Source organism: Hemicordylus capensis, chromosome 1 (genome assembly GCF_027244095.1).
Source record: "Hemicordylus capensis ecotype Gifberg chromosome 1, rHemCap1.1.pri, whole genome shotgun sequence".
Lineage (NCBI taxonomy): Eukaryota > Metazoa > Chordata > Lepidosauria > Squamata > Cordylidae > Hemicordylus > Hemicordylus capensis.
Window position 1 is genome coordinate 91,258,201 of NC_069657.1, and position 19,902 is coordinate 91,278,102.

The following is a 19,902-nucleotide window of genomic DNA, read 5'->3' on the forward strand; positions in this document are numbered from 1 at the left end:
CTCCCCTCTGCTGGCCACAACTGCTGCTGGCAATTTTGCCTACCAAACTGTATACTATCTGCTTCTGAATGTGTGTGTGCGCACATGCATATGTGCGTACACATGCACATGTGCTTTCTCACTGAACAGAAATGCTCCATAGTTTCACCAGGAGAAATCCCCAACCTTCTCCCACTAAATCTGATGAGATTCTATTTTCTGGCAGTGCTACCAAAGAATTTTCCTTTCCTGCTGTCAGTGTCTACTTTGTCTCCATAAAATGTGAAGTGTTTGGAGTTCATCAAGACCCATTAAGGTTGTTTAAATACAAAGGATTCTTAATAGGAACATTTTTTTCCTTTTTATATCCAGGCTCAAGTGAAAAAAGGAATTGCACTGGACAATCCGTTGATGAGGGAAAATATGGAACAGTAACAAAAACAACAACACAGCAAATGGATTCTATTCTGGAAATTTGGAGAATTGCCCAATGAAAAATCCTACACAGGTAATCAGTTGGAGTTTATATTTCAAATTCTCTGACATTTTCCCTTTAATAACATGTGAATATCTGCACTGTGAATGCAATTTCTATTTCCTCTATGTCATTTGTTTTTAGCAGTCTGATACAAAGAGGAGGAAAACAACTCTGGAAAATATTACCGCCGATGGTGATTTATTTCTGGGGAATTGATATTAAACTGACTTTCAAATTGATGATTTTGGACACTTCAGTGAAGTTGAAATAGCAGTAGGATGGGCTCATCTGCATGAGTCGTATAGATGTGTCTGAGTTTGTTGACAGCTCTCCATGTTCTGATGGTGGGTGCCAATTGTGACATTATCACAGAACATAGTGTTTTGGAAAATTGTTTATTTCCCCCCACAATGTGCTCTGAAGTTGGCTCTGGCAGCTTGATGCTGTAGTAAAATGAAGATGTTTTCTGTTTAGCCTGCAATGGGAACTAGCTGCATTCTAATCAGTGCCATGACAGAATTCAAAGACACTCTTCCGGTTGACAAGTCAAACTGTTCTCTGTGTTGATCCTAGGAGGTCAAAATATAGGAGATGCCTCATGCATCAAGGTGCAAACATTGTAGAAATTGTGAAGGGATATAGGAACTCACTGACATAGATTTCAGTCTATTGGTCAGAAAAGGAGGTAATGTTCAAACTTCTCCCAGAATGGTTGAGAAGCAGTATATTCAGCCTTGTTGAACTTTCCCCTCCACTGAAACAGATGATTCATATCTGAATACAGCTGAAATGATTTTCCACGTGGCATGAGGGAATAAGGTATCCCTCCTTCTCCTCGTATAACAATAACCAAGAGCGGCCAACACATGTAAACTGGATGATGGTGAGCCACTGGAGAAAGAGAATGTTTTCAGTCCTACTGCATTTGCTGTTAGTCTAATGTCAGACTACATCTAGCTAGTTATAGGCAGTCATGGTGGGAGTACAGGATGTACTTCCCAAATGGCTGAATAGCCGTGACTCCTATCTTCACCTGAAAAGCATAGTTTATTCTCCGAACCCAGTGCTCACATCTCCACACTGTTTCTAGAACAGTTGTGCCAATATATGAAACAAAGGACATCATTTTGACTTTAAGGTCATGGTGTTCATTAGGACAGGGTTTCTAACCTTGGGCCCCCAGATGTTGTTGGACTACAACTCCCATCATCCCCAGACTTGGTCTTTGTGGCTGAGGATGATGGGAGTTGTAGTCCAAAAACATCTGGGGGCCCAAGGTTAAGAAATCCTACATTAGGAAATTGCCAAGTGTGTGGGTGTGCTTTCTAGAGCGCAGAAATGTAACAAAATGTATAACTAACAAATTGCTTTTTAAATGAAAGTTATGTAACACATTCAACCTCAAATATTGTTTTGAACATGGATACACTTCCTCCTACGGCCATTCTCTGTACTCCCTGTGGTGACAGGAAATGTGTTAAGATGTCAAAAGGTTACTGAAATGCAACTTAAGAAGGATTAGCTCAACCTCTGCCTGAGATAATTAATGCTCCTGTGAAGTTGAAGCAGGCTGCTTTTTTTGTTTGAGCCAATGGTAGTCTGGACCCTCTTATAGATGGTTTAGACCCTTCCTTTGGGGAGAAGATTTTAAAGCTCATGGTGACTGAGTAACTCCAGGATTTCCTGGATGAGACCAAGACCATCTTCCTTAAGCCATTTTAATCTCACTTCTGCCCCCAAAACAACTTCTGTGCCCTGGTGAGTCATTTCTGTTGAGAAGCTGAAAGCAAGAGTTTCTTCCTAAGGATTTTGCTGGACCTCTTACTGGCATTTGGCACTGTGTACTGCAACATTCTCTTACAGCATTTGGATAATTGTAAAGTCTTGTTGGTAGGTTGGTATGTTTCTCATCTTGTCTTGGAGGATGCATCCAAAAAATATTCCTGGATGATAGTTGAATAGCATGGACACTGACATTTGGGTTCAGCTGGAGTTTATTTTGTGACCTACATTATTTAATATCTACATGAAGCCACTGGAATAATTTATTTGTAGTTTGGAAGGGCGCAATAATATGCTGATGACACTCAGCTCTTCCCCTAAGCAATAAAATCTCCCTGAATCTTTGTCTTGAGGTAATGGTTGTGTAAGCTGAATTCAGACAAGACAAGTGATGGTGGCTTTTGCAGAGACAGGTTGTTTGTAACTGATGGAATGTTGGTTGCCTTGTTGGAGCAAGTACAGTTTGGGAGGCTTCTTGACAGATCTTCTAGCGCATTGCTGGTTTAATCTAGTTTTACTGATTATTGCTCTTCTCCAGGGCTGTGTATGTTGTCGGGTGCAACACAAATGTCAGACCCAACATCCACTAAGTCAATTGTTATTGGAGACAGTTCTGTAATGATAGTTGGAAGTTCCCAACATTCATAACTGTTGGAAACCCTCCTCACAGTCATTCCAAAACTCTGTCAGACCCCCTCCCCATCTGTACTGCCTTTTCCTCTTTTTCAACACACATGACACAACAGTTGGGAGAGGCAACATGATCCCTCAAGATATTGCCACTTTTGGGTCATATCATTTTGGATCTAATCTGACATTTCAGACCATGCATGGACTATAGTTTTAGAGTTTACAGTGTTATATTTTTACTTTCTGGAAGCTGCATCAAAGTTGCACATGAAGTGGGCTATACATCTTTTAAATAAACCAATCCAAAATCGATATTTTGGGGTGACACAGTGCATATTGTTTACCATATGGAGCAGATCTTAAGGTTGGGTTTGTGGATCAAATGTCGGGATTTGAGAAGGAGCTGTGTGAAAATAATGAAAGATTAGTCTCTAAGATGTATAAGTTGTTGCTTTTGGAGGCGACGAGAGATGAAATGGTTAAAATGACTATGATAAAATGGGTTCAGGATGTGGGTCATAATATAGATATGGCTGTTTGGAAAAAATTATGGAAAACTGATGTAAAGTTTACTGCATGTTATGCTTTAAAAGAAAATTATTATAAGATGATGTATAGGTGGTATCTGAGACCGAAAAAATTAGCTTTAATGTATAAAAATGTTTCAAATAAATGTTGGAAATGTAGACAATGTGAAGGAACTTTTTTCCATATGTGGTGATCATGTGGGAATGCAAAGGCTTTTGGGGATATGATATACAATGAGTTGAAGAAAAATTTTTAAATGACATTTCTTAAGAGGCCAGAATCCTTCCTGCTGGGAATAACTGAAAGAGAGTTCTCCAGAAGAAATGTTACATTTTTTATGTATGCAACCACGGCGGCTAGGATAGTATATGCTCAGAAAGACACTAAAATGCCCTCAAAAGAAGACTAGTTGATAAAGATTTTGGAATATGCTGAGATGGCAAAGCTTACAGCACTTATAAGATACAAAAATTTGGAATGTTTTAAAGATTGGGAACCATTTTTGATTTACTTAAAGAACTATTTTTCTAATATGGACTTTTAGTAGGGTTTGAAATATAGTAATAACAGCAGGTTGGGTTGGATAAAATTGAGTAGTAGTGTGGAGTATGTATGTTTTGAATTATTATACCATTATTATAATGGTTTATATGTATTGTTATCGTGAACTGAGCAGATAGGTAAGCGGGAAGTCAATATTTACTTATGTGTAGAAATGAATGTAATTTGAATGTATAGCTATTGTAAAAGCCAATAAAAATTTAAAATGCAAAAAAACCCAAAAACCACCCCAAAACCACATGGAGCCATGAGCTTCTGAAATAAGATAACTTGTTTGTTGATGTAAGATCCATCTCTTAATGAGGTATTTCTTGCAAACCAAGATGCAAAAGCATTCCCATTGAAATTGTGCATTATATGCTATAACTTCTATGTCTACCTAAAATAAGATTCCAAGAGTATCTGGTGAAAAAAGAAGTAACAAAAGGGCCCAGTATAAATAGGTGTTTTGTATTCTTTCCTCTAAAGAGCACAGATTTTGGGAAATTGTGTAACCAGCATGAGGGAGCCTTGTGAGCAATACAGACATATGGCCAGGTGATATCCTGTAGGGTAATGCAAGGTGCAGAGCAGCAATAACAACTGTATCTGGAAATAAAGGTCACCAGTTATACTTAATGCCAAGAAATAATAAGGGATTCTGCAGAGCCTAGTGGTATAGAGGGAAGCAGGGGTAAAGATGTATATTTTCCTGTGAAAATATATTCTTCATGGGCAAAAGAAAAGAAAGAATTAAGAATGGTTGGAAATATTGCTCCCCAGAGGGAGGTGTATATGCTGTCCATTTATCAATAATTTATCTGTGTTATATAGCACAAAAATACAATTTTAACATGAAGTTTCTCAATGTTTCCCTCTCATTCTTCAGCATACTGTTCACATTACAGCTCAATCCAGGAGCTCCAAAAGGGCATGGGAATCCACACATGTATTCCACTGTACATGTGGTTTATATCTCTTAATTGAAATGAACTGAGATCTTTATCCATATGGGAGCTCCATCAGGGCTGTCCTTAGAGAGACTTGGCAGGCTGTGGTGCCTGGGGCAAATCAGCCAGTGCGGGCGGGGCCCCCTTCCAGTTAATTCTAATGGGGGTTAAAAGAGTGGGGCCCGAGGCTGTCGCCCTGCTTGCCATGCCCTAAGGATAGCCCTGGCTCCATTTATGCATCAGGGAAATTTACCTTTTGGCTGCATAGCATACCTACCAACTTTGGAAAATCCTTTAAGATCTTTCATTAGAACTTTAATCAAAGCTCCTACCAGAGCCGGAGGGAAGGGGGGACTTGTTTCAGGCCTCCCTCATCCCCTTCCCTTTCCTGCATTCCTCCAGATTTACTGGGGTTAATCCTTGATTGTAAAGGATCAGTAGGCTGCCATCATCCACTTTCTTTTGATGTAGGGAAAACCACTCTATAAGATTTCTGAAGAGGTTAAAATGGCAAGATTCTCCCTAGAAGAGGCTGAGCATCCTAAGCCTCCAAAGGCATGTGACTAAGGCACACCCAAAATGAAGAGTAGCACACTTCACCAACAAGGGTTTATTATCACATTGGAAGAAAAAGGTAGGCAATAATGAACTTCGTTTTGTGTTAGGCTACTTGAAGCCATTGGAGTGCAGCATAGTCTGTGTGTAGCTTGAACCTCTGCCTCCATAAATGATGATGTAGCTTTTCCAGGACATAGACAATGGCATAGCACTCCTTTTCTGGGATAATCCAATGTAACTCTGTCTCCAGTATCTTTTTACTCAGGATAATAACAGGATGCTGCATATTGTCTAGCCCGATCTGAGTTAGGACAACCTTGATACCCCTTTCAGAGGCATCAGTGGTGAGAATGAAAGGCTTAGTATAATCAGGTGCTCGGAGGAGCAGAGGGCAGCTACTTATTTCAGTTTTTAGCTTGTCAAAAGCTGCTTGACATTCCTCAGTCCACTTCACATCATTGGGGCCAGCATTCTTTGTGAGATCAGAAAGTGGGGTAGCTATTTTACTATAATGAGGTATAAATTTACATTAGTATCCTGCTAACCCCAGAAAGGGGTTATCTCACTTGACACATCTTCTTAGGGATTGGCCAGTCCATACAGGCCTCAGCCATAGCCTCTAAGGGTGAGATGGGACCCCGACCTGCCTTATGTTCCATCTGATTGATACCAATCTGGCATTTCCTGGCCTTAATGGTAAGCCCAGCATCCTCGATGCACTGCAGCTCTTCTCCAAAGTGTCTTAGGTGTTCCTCCCAGGTATTAGAGAAGATGGCCAAGGAGGGCCACCCCAAAAAAAAAAAAAAAAAGCTCTTTCTTCTTCTGCATGTGGCTGTGAGTGTAGACCCTACCCAGATTTGTCCTTTTGTTTTGATTTTCCTGAGCTTTCCTTGTTATTAGGAAAGGCCCACCCTCCCAACAGTTGCTCTAAGTGAGGCCTAGTCCTCCCTCAAATCCTTACTAGCACTACAACTTCCATTCCAGGGATAATACCAGCTAAGGGGAGGCTATTTTTATCTAGATGATGACACAAGAGCAAAGAGTTACAGTGTCATGCCCATGGATAAGGCCCTAAATCCTGACTGCCCCCACCCCTGCAGCTATTTCTGTTCAAAAACCACACATGCAGGGCCAACTGTAACAGAATGTCTTCTACTAATAGAACTGTACATGTATTTTCCAAATTTAGGAAACTTTTAAATCAGATGTTAGCACTTTTCTCTATGGCTTGAACATTTGATATATATTTCATATTAATACTTACTAGGCTGGACTACGTTCCCCTGGAATCCTCAGGTTTCCTCCTCTGCAATGGCCAGGATCCCAAAACATACCCATGCACAAGGCCAAACTACACATTTAGAATAAACTATAGATTGGGTCTAATGACTGTGAACTTGAGCAGCCCTACCTGGGTAGGGCTGTTTGTATGAAGAGTTGGGATTGAGGCCAGTGCCGGAGCTGCCTCTCTAGGTAGCCTGGGAATATAACCCAACCTTTTACCTGAGCAAAAGGGCACAAGCATGTCCTTTTACCCATGTATGGGGTTGTGTGAATGCCATTCATCATGTAGTGCATGTTCCCAGGATGCATGTTCCCAGCCTCCAAAATTGTACACGGCTTGCGGCAGTCTAGTTGTGTAGGCGCATAAGTCGCAAACCTAGGATCATCCAGAGGAAAGGTAGGTGCTCTCTGTCTTCCCCCTCCCTGCCTGGCCCAACAGAAGCTTGTGTGAACAGCCTTACTATCTATTACAATTAGTGTTTACCACAATCTCAGAAGATACCAAAGATGGTGAATTGCTTTTCCACTTAGCTGAAGGTGACCAGATCTCAGGAGGGCACGTTGGCTTCCTCTGAAGAACTGGAGAACCTTACCATAATTGTCTTGAAGCTTTTATATCCCTTTCCCTCACTAGAACTCCTGTCCATACACATCACAATATTTACATAGAGATTAGCTAAAAAAAATTGATTGGCTAAAATCATAGTTCCTCATTTTATGCATTCCACAAATTTAAACTTTCTCTTTTGATAATGAAATAAGTTTGTGACTAATCTTGTGGTTTTTCCAAATTTGTCCTATTTTCCTTTATGTCACCATGTGACACCTGTTGTTTTTGATTTTCTGTGTCCATGTGGAAATTCCCTCTAGTCCTGGTTATGCAGTGGCTATGTTATAAGGCCACATTTCCTGAGTTCAACTACCTGTCTATCAATGTTGGCACATCTTGAGCAAGGAAATGACTGTGAGTAATGCTGCATTATGCTGAGAGAAAGGACAGAACTAGGCCTATAATCTCTTTTGTAGTCTGAAACCTTGGCCAAGCCAAGCCAAGTTCTTACCAATACTTATTGATACTTTTACAGAATTATCCCCTATCACTGTTGTACTTCAGTTACGATTTCTATTACATCTGCTGAGCTGACATTTTTAACTGAGTAGATGACACCATTAGGAGACGTTTATATATCTCTGAGACATACTTTGATCACAATCTAACAGTGTGGGAAATTACTAATAGCTCATAAGGGGCACCCTTTGAACATATGTTGTCACTGCATGGAATCCATTATGGTGAGTCTGTAAATTACATAACCCGGGGAGGTTGTGGAAGGATTTTGCAAAGAAGAGTTTGTAGTTGAGGGGGATTGCATTCTTAATCCAAGTTTGGATTTATTACACTTGTTCCTGGAAAGCGGTAATAAACACAATGTCCTGTCAAAGGCACATTGCATAGAAAGCTGTTACTCTTCCACTGCAGAATAAAAAATGCCTTTGTATATCAGAGTAAAATGTGTTTTTGCTGAGCATCTTCCACAGCAGATAAATTGTGCACAGCTGGTATACAATCATGCACAGTGTTAAAACATTACCCCAAAGGCAGTGAATGTTTCTAGGAATGGAGTGAGAAAGTGGGGAGACCATTGTGTTGAGAGGTTTTTAATCTTATTGCAAGCAAACCTAATAGTATACCTCATATTTTCATTTGTTTTATGGACAACTTACTCCCTAGGGATACATAAATAAGAGAGAGATGCGTTGTTCATAGAACGCCAGCAAAGAATCTGCATACTTTATAATTTATGTACATTTTAACTTCCATCCATTCTAGATGAATAGGCACCCATATTTCACAGAAGTATCTGCTACAATCATGGTTTTCTCTAACCATTATATTTCAGTTATTATATGTTTAGGGATGTGGAGAAATCACTGAAGGCTGCATTCATACAATCACTGTGATCCTGATTAATGAGTTAATCAGAATCGCTGGGCCCTGCAAAGCTGATTGTGAAAACTCAGGATTTCTGGGCAATCTTGGTCATACCGTTGTGGTTAAACTACATAAATGCAGTTTAGTCACAGCAATTTGACCAGGATTGCTCAGAAATTCTGGGTTCTCGTAATCAGCTTTGCAGGGCTTAGCGATTCTGGTTAACTCTTTAAGATGTTCAGATTTCACTTTGGAGAAATTTTGATTCAAGACCTAATTTCCTGTGCTTTCCACAAAGTGCTCTCTAAGAAGAGTAGATGCACATGTTCCCTCCATTTTAATCATCACTGGTTGTGCAGGTTAAGCAGAAAGTGTGATAGGTCCAAGCTCATGCAATAAGCTTCTGATTTTTGCTGATGCACATCATTCCTCAGTACTTATTGAAAGTACTGAGCAGGTATATTAAATTGTGTCAGCCCATTGTCTCAGGTTCCCAATTTAAAAACAAACAAACAAAAAAACAGATAATACAAATAACTATTGTACATCCAGGCTAGTATTTCTTCTCTTTGTGGTTCTGATGATATTTTTGCAATCCTGTTGCTTGTACAGGAGCCTTTCCTCAACAGCAATTATGTGACTGGTGACAAACGTGGTGATTATACCACCATTATACTTTATATACTATTCCTACAAATGTGTAGAAGTGGGGTGTCAAACTGCCAGCCTGTGGGCTGAATCAGGCCCATGGAGGTCAACTGATGTGGCTGCGTGAGATCATGACAAGCCCCGCTACTGCTGCAGAAGAGGCAGCACATGTACTTATTTCTCTCCAACCGGCAGTCTTCCTTCCCCCTCCCCACCTCCACCTCCACCAGAGCTGGTTTTTCTCTTCCTCCCCACCCCACCCCACCCAACCCCACCAACCCGTGCACAGTAGGGATGTGCAAAAAATTTTGAGCACAGATGGCTGTGCCCGAAACGAGAAATTTTGGGTGATTCGGGGCTGAACCGAATCACCCCCGATGCCCCCCATTATTTTTAGGGGCCGAGCCGAATCACCCAAATTTCGGGGATGAAAAATTCGGGTGATTCGGCTCATGACCAATTTTTTGGGAATTTTTGAAGTTTTAGTGACTTTGGGGCAGTTCGGGGGCATAGCATGGGATCTGGGCAAAAAGAGTGAGTTGGGGTGGTAGAGCCTAATGGGTGCAGGCTACCACCCAAATTTCAGGGGGATTGGGGAAAGGGCTGATTTTTGCGGAATTTCTGAAGTTTTCGTGTCTTTGGGGCAGATTGGGGCAGAAAGTGGGGCCCGGGGCAGAAGAGTGGGGTGGGGTGGTAGTGCCCAATGGGTGGAGGCTACCACCCCAATTTCAGGGGGATTGGACAAAGGGCTGGTTTTTTGGGAATTTTTGAAGTTTTAGTGACTTTGGGGCAGTTTGGAGGCAGAAAGTGGATCTGCCCCAAAAGAGTGAGGTGGCGTGGTAGTGCCTAATGGTTGGAGGCTACCACCCCAATTGCAGGGGGATTGGGCAGAGGGCTGATTTTTTGGGAATATTTGAAGTTTTGGTGTCTTTGGGGCAGATTGGGGGCAGAAAGTGGATCTGCCCCAAAAGAGTGGGGTGGGCTGGTAGATAGTGCCTAATGGGTGGAGGCTACCACCCATCCCCAATTTCAGAGTGATTGGGCAGAGGGCTGAATTTTGGTGAATTTCTGAGGTTTTTCTTCATAAGGTGCATTGTGCTAGATTGATCCATTCATCATATTCTTAGTAAATGAGAGTGTGAAAAAATGAAAGTGGAGTCATGAGAGTTGTTTAATTGAAAAAAATCTCATTTGCTATCATAGAATGAGAATTCACACCTCAGAAAATAAAGGAATAACATCCCTTCAGAAAAACTTCTGAGGGGATGGGTGAAATTGGGGACGGGTGGTAGCCTCCACCCATTAGGCACTATCTACCAGCCCACCCCACTCTTTTGGGGCAGATCCACTTTCTGCCCCCAATCTGCCCCAAAGACACCAAAACTTCAAAAATTCCCAAAAAATCAGCCCTCTGCCCAATCCCCCTGAAATTGGGGTGGTAGCCTCCACCCATTAGGCACTACCACCCCACCCCACTCTTTTGGGGCAGATCCACTTTCTGCCCCCAAACTGCCCCAAAGACACAAAAACTTCAAAAATTCCCAAAAAATCAGCCCTTTGTCCAATCCTCCTTAAATTGGGGTGGTAGCCTCCACCCATTAGGCACTACCACCCCACCCCACTATTCTGCCCCAGGCCCCACTTTCTGCCCCAATCTGCCCCAAAGACATGAAAACTTCAGAAATTCCCCAAAAATCAGCCCTTTGCCCAATCCCCCTGAAATTGGGGTGGTAGCCTGCACCCATTAGGCACTACCACCCCACCCTACTCTTTTTGCTCAGATCCCATGCTATGCCCCCAAACTGCCCCAAAGTCAGTAAAACTTCAAAAATTCCCCAAAAATCAGCCCTTTGCCCAATCCCTCTGAAATTGGGGTGATAGCCTCCACCCATTTGGCACTACCACCCCACCCCAATATTTCACCCCTGGGCCCCCTTTCCCCCCCGAATCAATTCAGATTCTGATTCTGATTAAATCTGAATCCGAACTGAATCAAGGGTGATTCGGGTGGCCCATATTTGGGCAGAGAACAGAACAGGGGTGATTCTGTTCAGGTCCCAAACCGAATCACCAAAAATCCGAATTGCACACCCCTAGTGCACAGCAGTCGAAGCTGTGAGTTGCTTCCTTTCACTTCAGCACGCCACTCTCCTCCCCACTCCTCCCTCATACTTTTCAGAGCATGTATGTGAAGTGCTAGCCCCGAAGACGGAAAGGGGAGATAAAGAGAGCGGAGGAGGAGGAGGAAGATGATGACAGCGGCAAAAGGGGGGAAATAAGAAGACAATGTGGGGCAGTTTTTCTGTGGTTGGGGAAAGGGGAAGGAGGAGATGGAGAGATGAAGGAGGGAGGATGACAAGGAAGAAGAAAGAAGAGTGAGTGGAGGGTACAGGAGGAAGAAAAAGAAGCTCTGCTTTTCATGGGTCATGATGTTGCTTTGGAATTATTGATATGATTATTGACTGAGTGTTAAACATCTGTTGAGAATATTAACAGTTAAAATATGGTGATTATGTCCAGAATTTCATTTTAAAATACAGAAAAAGCAAATATTTAAATTTTCCCTGAGTGTATTCTGGTGTAAAAAGTACTCCATTCAGCTAATTTCATTGGCAGGATTGTGTATGCACAATTTGTAACCTGTAGATCATAGGGAAATATGATATTCAGAATTTGTTCAAAGAACTAAAAATATATATTTAAATTTCCCAATAATATTCTGGTGTAAAAGTAGTGTGTTCAGCTAATTTTAGTGGCAGGGAAAGGAAGGGAGGAAGAAAGGAAGAGTGTGGGAGAAATAGAGGGAAGGAGGAGGAAGACAGAAGGTGGTGTGAGGCAGGCGCAAGGCAACAGAAGACAACCATGTCCGGCCCTCAGGTGCATTGAAATATAAATCTGGCCCACCACCCAATTGAGTTTGACACACCTGGTGTAGAATGTAGAATGAAATACCAGTTCTTTACTGAAGGAGATTCATAAACAATGAGGCTATTCTCATGACCAGGTTTTGGCTGCTCATGAGAAGTGGAAGGATCCTCATGGATCCTTCCGCTTCCCACTCGCTTAATGCCCTTTATGAACCCAGCTTTTAGCTGAGGTCAAGGGTCCTCTCACACCCTGGCTACTGGGTATTGTTGGACTCTTTGAGCTGCATGCAGCCCAAGGAGTCACAAGACAGGGGCATAGAGCACCCTTCTGAGGGAGGAATTCCCAGTGCAGTGCACATGTTGTGCACACATTATTTCAGAATGCGGCAGCCAGATTGGTCTCTGGGGCAACGCAGAAAGACCATATTATGCCTATTCTGAAACAATTACACTGGCTGCCAATATGTTCCCGGGCAAAATACAAAGTGCTGGTTATTACCTTTAAAGCCCTGAACAGCTTAGGCCCGAGTTACCTTAAAGAGCACCTTCTTCTGCGTGATCCCCACCGCACATTAAGGTCATCTGAGGAGTTTTGTCTCCAGTTACCACCAGCTCTTCTGGTGGCAACTCGGAGGCGGGCCTTCTCTATAGCTGCTCCGGGGCTGTGGAATGCGCTCCCTGCGGAGATCCGCAATTTGAATTCTCTATTAGCCTTCAGGAGAGCCCTTAAAATGTATTTGTTTGGCCTGACTTTCCAGGGTTTTTAAATCTGTTTTCATATTCTAACCCGATTTGGGGGCTTTTAATCACTGTAAATGTTTAATTGTTGTTTTAAAATGTTTTTAAATAGTTAATTGTTGTTATATTGTTTTTAATTTGTTTTAGCTCTTTATTGTTTATCGTCATGTGTGTACTGCAAGGGCAGCTGAGAGAAGCATCACCGGGGCACGATGATAGGTGAAGCAAGCGCCACCAAATTAAGAATTGCTGGCAAGCAGCGGAGGAGCAGGTATGGACCTGCTCTCCTTCTTAATGGTGTGGGGGATGTGCTGTGAATTGCTGTTCGAATCACAGTTTGTGAACATCCCTAGTTAAATATGCTTTCAGGTACTTTAAAGTGCCTGAAAGAAGACTTTGGGGGGTGGGGAGTACTTTCAAGTCCTTCAATTTTGCCTTCACTTTCTGTCATTTTAAAAAAAATAATCCTTCTTTTTGTGGGGGTCACCTTCCATCTGACTGGGTGTGAATTTGATGGCAAGAGGGAGAAATGCCATCTTTCCTTGTTTGTATAATGGAAAGCTTTCAAGCTGATCTCATCACTCTTTTCCTGCATTTTGTAGGCAGTGACATCAAGTCAAAACCATTTTCCTTCTTCAGTGAGAGACAGGGAGGAGCTGAGTATACATCCTATGTGCTGCATAGAATGACAGGTTGGGAAATGGGACTAAAGATACCTGCAGCTTAAATATCAAATGGGGTGTCTGAACTCACCTTGCATTCAGTTCCATTTGACAGCATAACACCTAGAGGTCACTATCATGATCGCCATCAACAATTTTCCTTCATGGTCTGACTTTTTACCTGATTCATCCCAGGTCCCAGCAACATTAGAACAACAAGCCTTTCACGCTACCTATGGCAAAACAACCACCCCCACCCCCCAAAAACCGAACTCCTGCTTATATGTTATAAATGAAATAAAACTGAGGGAAGCTTCACACAGTGGTTCCTGGTGCCCACTGGGGCTGGTGGGGCAGAATGCAGGGCAGCTAATGACTGGCAGAACCAGAGGTAAGCAATAGCTGGAGTTAATGGTAGTCAGAGCTAGCAGCTGTTTTATCCAATCCTGAGATAATTTAAAAGAAGTGTGTCGGGGGAGGGGGGCAGTCACTAGCCTGTGGTTTTCTCCATTTATACGTTTTTTACTTGTCTCTACCAAAATCTCCATCATTTATCCCAGCACTTGGCAGATAGTTATTTAGTGCTAACATCGTCTCTTTGTTGGCTTGTGAGTAAAGGAATCCTACCTTAGACTGGGTGTTGGCGTTGAAAGTGGTAATGCCCTCCCTCTCTAAAGAACTATGCCTCTTCCCCTCAATAGCTCCCCCCTTTTATCTGTACCGCCTCCAGTTTTCTCCCTCCCAGCAACCTCACCCCTCTCCTCCCCACCCCATGCAGGTCCAGGCTAAGAACAACTGGAGTGGAGGTGGACTCTTGAGCACCCACTTGCAGATGGTATTTGCATACACATAAGTTGCAGACTGCTTCAAAATACCCAAAATGCATATGGGACTCAAACTGCCTTGGTCACCCTGGTGGATGACCTACACTGGGAGATAGACAGAGGGAATGTGACTCTGTTGATCTTCCTGGACCTCTCAGCAGATTTCGATACCATTGACCATTATATCCTTCTGGGACATCTCTCCAGGAGGTGTTACAGACAGGACTTTCCCCCCCAATCCACTCCTGATTGGAGTGTGCCAGTCCATATATTTGCTGGATTTAACCCAGCCTCCCTGTGAGCTATCAGGGACCAGGACAGACAGGGCTTTGTTTTTCTCCAGAGAGAGGCTGTGAATTATCACTTAGCCCAAGTTATGTCCAGGGTAAAAAAAAAAATCCTTTATTTCCAGCAGCTTTTGAAAAAGACTTTCAAAAGGGCTTCTACTTTCTCTGAAGGTGTTCATGGAGGTGCTGATGGCTATGCGGAGGAGGTGCTGATAGCTATGCGAATGGTCCATCTAATCCCTCGAATTAAAATGCCTCAAATCTGCTGCGAAGCAGATTCCCACTTCAGATATCCCAAAGCACAGAGCCATGTGTGAAAAGCCTCCAGGTTGGAACTTGGGGGCATAGTTATATGATGGCTCTGCTCCTACCTGGAGGGCCATACTCAGAAGTTTGGAGAGCTGCCAGATAACCATGGGTATGGGCGGGAGGGAGAAAATGGTGGTAGCTGGTGGGCAAAGAAAACTGTGATGGCTGGCCAGCAGTGGGACAGACAAGCAGGCGGGAGGGCAAGCTGGTGAGGGCTGTGCGGGCAAAATGGTGGTGATGACAGCAGCAGGCAAGGGAGGGAGAAAATGACGGCAGTAGGATGGTCTGGTGTGGGAGGGGAGAGGAAAACAATGGTGGGTGGAGAAATGGCAGCAGCAGGGGGAGAAACAGTAGCAGGGGGGCTGCTGCAGTGGCGGGAATGGTTGGAGAGGGGGGAACGGCTGTGGTGGTGGGGGAACAGCTGTGGGGGGCGGGAATGGCAGCAGCAGGTGGCTAGAGGCCCAGTTAGTTTACATGAAACTCCTGGGAGAGGTCATCCGTGGGTGTGGGCTGTGGTGCCATCAGTATGCTGATGACACCCAGCTCTACCTATCTTTTAAGTCAGCAGACACCAAGGAGGCAGTGGATGCTCTGAAGCAGGTCTTGGAGGCTGTTCTGGACTGGATGGGGATAAACAAGCTGAAACTTAATCCAGATAAGACAGAAGTGCTCTGGGTTGGTAGAACTGATCATCCGAGTAATGAGGTAAATCTGGTCTTGGACGGGGTCACACTCTGTTTGAAAGACAAAGTCCGCAGCTTTGGGATGCTTCTGGACCTGACATTGTCCTTGGAGGCACAGGTGGCGGCAGTGTGCAGAAGTGCCTTTTACCAGTTACGCCAGCTGTGACCCTACTTGAAGAAGTCAGACCTGACCTCAGTCACCCATGGTAGCATCCAGATTGGACTACTGCAATGCACTCTATGTGAGGGTGCCCTTGAAGACTTTTTGGAAGCTTCAGCTGGTCCAGAATGCTTCTGCAAGGATGCTCGTGGGTGCAAGTCATTTCATGAGTATCACACCCATCCTGTGGCAGCTTCATTGCTTGTCCACTTCTTGGCTAGATTCTAGGTGCTGGTCTTGACCTTTAAAGCTCTACATGGCTTGGGGCTGGGTACCTGTCGGACCACATTTGCCCATATGAATCTACCAGTTCATCATCTCAGGCCCTGCTCATGGCCCTGCCACTAACAGAGATCCGGTTGGCTAGAGACAGGGCCTTTTCGGTTGTGGCCCCTTGGCTTTGGAACGCCCTCCCTGAAGAGCTTCACCATGTTCCATCCCACAGTGTTTTTAAAAAACAACTAATACACTTTTTTGAGGAGACTTTTTAATGTTCAATTTATGGTTATATCTGGTAGGTTCTTTAGTTTTTAGTTTTTATAACTGTCAGTTTTTAGCTTTTAAAATATTTTTTAAAATTTGATCTTTATACTAATTGTGGTTTTTAACCTGACTTTTTACTCAATTTGGTTAATTTTATTACTTTTATTGTATATTGTATCTATTTTATTGTTGTGAGCCTCCCTCCAGTGTACTGGAAGAGCAGGGTATAAATCTTTTAAATAATAATAAAATAAATAAAAGCATTTACTAAAAGGCAGATAATGCAAATGATCTCTGTGTTAAATGTGCCAGATAGAAGAGATGTAAGTATGTTTGGTTTCTTACCAGCACTTCCCTGTTCATCAAAATCATATTGTGAAGTAAATAAATTAAAAAACAAACAAATCTACCATCAATATATTTCTCTTTTAGCTTGCTTGCTTCTCTGTATGTGTGTGCTGAATAGAGCACATGGATGTTTTTGACATGGGGCTTTTAAAGCCATTTAACTCACATCTCCTCGGGAATGGAGGGAGTGCATTCACATATCTGCTAAATTTACCCAGAAGTCCCTGCGAGTTATTGGTGAGCATTTCACACACAATTCGGGGTTTTCACTGCCGTGCGGATTAGACTGTAGTCTGATTTATATCCGGGGTAAAAAAAAATCCAATATTTGTGTTGGGTTTGGTGGACAACATTGAGTTCCCAGTAAAGCCTCCCAGTAAACTCGCAGTAAAGCCTGCTGTGTGTAAAAGTCCATGCAAGCTGCGAGATCAAATGAGTCTAGGCTTAGCCTGGCCCGCTTGCTGGTGGCAATTGGACAGAATAGTACATTTACCTGAATCCAAGGCTAACTTTTCTCCCAAATTCCTTGATGGTCAGGTGGTCATATTAAATTCAGAGTCCCCTTTCTTTCAGGTAAATACAGTATAACCTGTATTTAACCTGCTCTATCTATCTATCTATCTATCTATCTATCTATCTATCTATCTATCTATCACATCACATTTATATCCTGCTCTTTCTCCGATGAGCTCAGAGCAATGTAAATGGTTATTTTTATCCTCACAACAACCCTGTGAGGTAGGTTAGGCTGAGAGATACATGACTGGCACAGAGGCACCCAGTGAGTTTCATGGGAAGGGGGTCATCTTAAATTCAGAGTCGTCTTCTATTCGGGTAAATACGTGTAACCGCTTGTAAGCATGACTGGTTGTGGGCATTGCAAACTATTGCCTCATCCTGGCCTCCGGAGCTCTGTGATACCTGGCGCAGCAGCGGATCATCTGGAATCACGGTCTGTGCTCCCATCAACCTTATTGGATTGTCTGGGGAGAAGGTAAGCTTTCGTAGTCCTTCACCACCACCCAGCCACCCTCCCAAATGGCCTTGGGGAAACCCTTATGATGTCATATTCTCAATGCCTATAATTCTGACAAAAAAGAGATTCATGTCATTTTTCATGCATTGCAGTGCATCCTTATGACAACATGGAAAGTAATTCTTGTCTTAGCAAAGGTAACATGTGAAACTGTCCTTCCTGAAGTCTCACTCAAAGTCCAATGTAGGAAACCCCTTAGAACTAGAGATGTTCATTAATGTAGTAAATAAGGCTTAAATTGTTGCATTTTTGACAATTACACAAAAGTAATTCCATACTGGATATTCTCATCTGTTTTCACCACAGTTAACAACTGCTGAAAAAACAAACAGTACGCCATACTCATACCACAAATAGTGTTTGTTCTCAAATGCAGATGCTGAGAATCCTGGGAAATCTGGTTGGATGAAATGGTGACCCAAATGTGCTGCAATGCTTCCCCGGGATTCTGGCTGACATAATGTGCAATCTTATGCTTCTGGTGGAACACAATGTTTGCCAAGAGCTCTGTTTCACAAGCACAACAAATGCATAAAGGAGCTGTGTGACAGGGCAGCCATTTGTACTTGTGAAACAGCACATTTGCACAACTCTGCAAACGTTATGCTTCACGTGCATAACATTACACAGCATGTCAACCACTGACATTTTTGTGGAACTCTTCTTCTTCACATGAGCTTGAAATCTAATCACCGAGGAATCACATGAGTTGATTATTAATGTGTAAATATCTGAGAGTATACTATGAACAACCTCCTGGTGCAATTGCATTTCTCTAAATGAGCACAAACAAGGTTAGAGCCACTGATGTTTTTGAGTGATTAATACTGGAAAATGAGTGTTATGCCAACTCTGTACTGCAAATCCATTGTGCTGGACATATAGCAAACTAAGACACTCATACAGGGCAGAAGTCAAAGACCTGAAGTAATGTAAACTTCTGTTACACTTGACATTTTGAGCTCTTTTTTCCTTCTTTCCATGGAGTTCTTTGTATAAAAGTCCATTCTCTGGCATTACTGTCACTTCTGCTTTGACTATGGAACATTAACTCTGTTTTTGTTGCTCACATCTAGCAATGATCAGATGAAGTGTGGCATATCCAGGTTGATAACCTAGCATTTTCATACTTTTAAACGAGTGTGTGCATGCACAAGCACACACATACACATACTCCAAAACCATCCTTTTCCTGCTAGCTTCCTTTGTTGACATTTTGCTCTCCCTAAAGCAGAAGAGCAAGGAAGGCAATGAAACATAAATACAGAAATGAACAGTATTCTCAAGGATGAGATTTTTCATTGAGGAGGAGGTTTCTGTTCTGAAATGAAAATGTTAAGGGATTCCAGTTTTATAATGCTGAGTTCCTATATATCTTATTAAGTTGTCGGATATGGGGTGTGGGGTAGGAATTTAGTTCACATACTGCAAACCCGGAAACAGGTTGACTTAAAATACTGGGTCAGAATTTACCAGGGGGTTGTTAAATATTTGAGAGTGAATTCTAGACTGCTGAAATGGGTTTGAGAGCCCAAGAAGTGAAGCCCAAGAAGTGAAGTTCTGACAAGCATACAACATAAGTAAAGTTAAAGTGATATTCCTCTTAATAAATGATTGAAAGATGGTCACTGGTTCGTGATTAGGGTTGTGCGTTTTTTGTTTTTTTTCCTGTTTTGTTTCTTTTGGCCTAAATCTGAAACAGCCCCATTTTGTTCTTTGTTTAAAATCAGCCAATCCGAAACACCCCAATTTTGTTCTTTGTTTGAAATGGCAGAATCCGAATCCAAAATGTTTTGGATTTTAAAATACAGCCCCGGGGCAAAACTAGTGGGTGGGGGTAGTAGTGCCCAATGAGTGGAAGTTACCACCCACATTTCAGCAGAATTGGGCAAAGGGCTGATTTTTGGTGATTTTTCCCATGGATTTTCCCCATAGGAAATAATGGAGGTTTCAGGAAAAGTATAGCTTCATGTCAAGGGGAAAAGGGCGGCCCAGAGCAGAGTTGGGTGGGTGGTAGTGCCCAGTGGGGGCAAGGAAGCTGCCAGAACTATTTCAAAAGGAATTGGGCAGAGGGCTGATTTTTTAAAGATTTAATGGACCTTATGCATCTTTAAATTTCTTCCCCATAGGTAATGATAGAGGTTTCAGCAGCCCCATAACTGCACTGGGAGGGCACCAGGGTGGTCCAGAGTGAG

General features: G+C 42.6%; 1 protein-coding gene across 5 annotated transcripts in view; it reads left to right on the top strand.

Annotated features, from left to right (window-relative positions):
- The window catches only part of LRRC4C (leucine rich repeat containing 4C), a 1,145,515-nt gene that overhangs the window by 630,150 nt on the left and 495,463 nt on the right, over window positions 1–19,902 (top strand). For all 5 annotated transcript variants that reach the window (XR_008308694.1, XM_053256515.1, XM_053256493.1 and 2 more), the window contains one exon: window positions 352–487. The gene's annotated coding sequence lies outside the window, so the exon portion shown is untranslated. The remainder of the gene's footprint in view (window positions 1–351; window positions 488–19,902) is intronic.